Raw genomic sequence first — 1,193 nt, forward strand, 5'->3', positions numbered from 1 at the left:
TCAGTTATATAAGGAGAAAAGATGACAAAACCTTGCGTTTGCAAGTGGTATAATCTCAACCCTACTAGCCACTGAATTGATTAAAACCGTGTTTGGTTTGTCCAAAAGACAAAGTCTACAAAATATTCTGGTATGCTGTGGTGCCCATTAGTTACTATGCGTCTCCGATTTTAGGGTTGGTCCATACATGGGGTTTATTTATTGAAGTATGTTTTATGTAATTCATGACATACTTGGAAGTTCTTAGGAGTTTGTGTTGTTTTGGATGCCAGGAATGGAACTCAGGAAAACCATGTTTAATACAAGCATTAAGCCACAGTACTAACCTCTTTCCCCATAGAACTAACTCTTTCCCACAGTACTAACCCCTTTCCTCTTGGTTGAAAACATGTTTCTAGAGCTGCATCCTGGAGTTTCCTTATAAGTGAGAGTTCTCTCCTTGCATGTTTTCAAAGGGTAGAGTGTTCACTGTACAGTGCTCTCTGATGTTCTTCCCATCAATTGATCCTGTCCAGTGTCTCTCTAGATCCCTGGGTTGCTGCTAGGCCAGTTCCTCTACATCTTCAAGGCTGGCTTCAGATTCACTGCACCCAACTTGATTAATGACTTCCCAGAGAAACTCATTGTCCCAGGAGCCATTCACAACCTACTTGCCTGCTCCTGTTTTACTTTGATTCAACCTGCTTTTGTTTTTATGACGGACGTGTGTGTGTGGAAGCATTGGCTCCATGTTTGACCAGTACAGGACCAAGGGACTCTGCCTTAACTCGCTGCTCTGAACTCTGTGACAAGTCCCTCCAACACTTGCTTCTCCTCTCCTTTATCCGAACTACTGTCCCTTGCACTGATTCACCTGGGCTGCCATAATGGTCTGTCTGCACTTGGAACCTGGCACTTTAAGGCTCCTTGGTGAAATGGATGATGACACAGACAGAGTCTTCCATGCGCACTTTACTTCCTAATGATGTCATATGGATCAGGCCTCATCTGGGCATGCGTTTAAAGGACAAAGTGATGCTTCAGTCGAAGGGGGGGCACTGAAGGCCAATTAGTGGCAGGACATGAGGACCTCTCACCTCCAGTGCCTGTCATGTGACCAACGGGATCGTGCCAGCTTTTGGGACACTTTTGTGGTTGTTTTTCACTCTCCCCCCATCCATATCCAGTGAGTTCCTCAGGTCTGCATTGCTCCA

Source organism: Sorex fumeus, unplaced genomic scaffold (genome assembly GCF_029834395.1).
Source record: "Sorex fumeus unplaced genomic scaffold, SorFum_2.1 ptg000134l, whole genome shotgun sequence".
NCBI lineage: Eukaryota > Metazoa > Chordata > Mammalia > Eulipotyphla > Soricidae > Sorex > Sorex fumeus.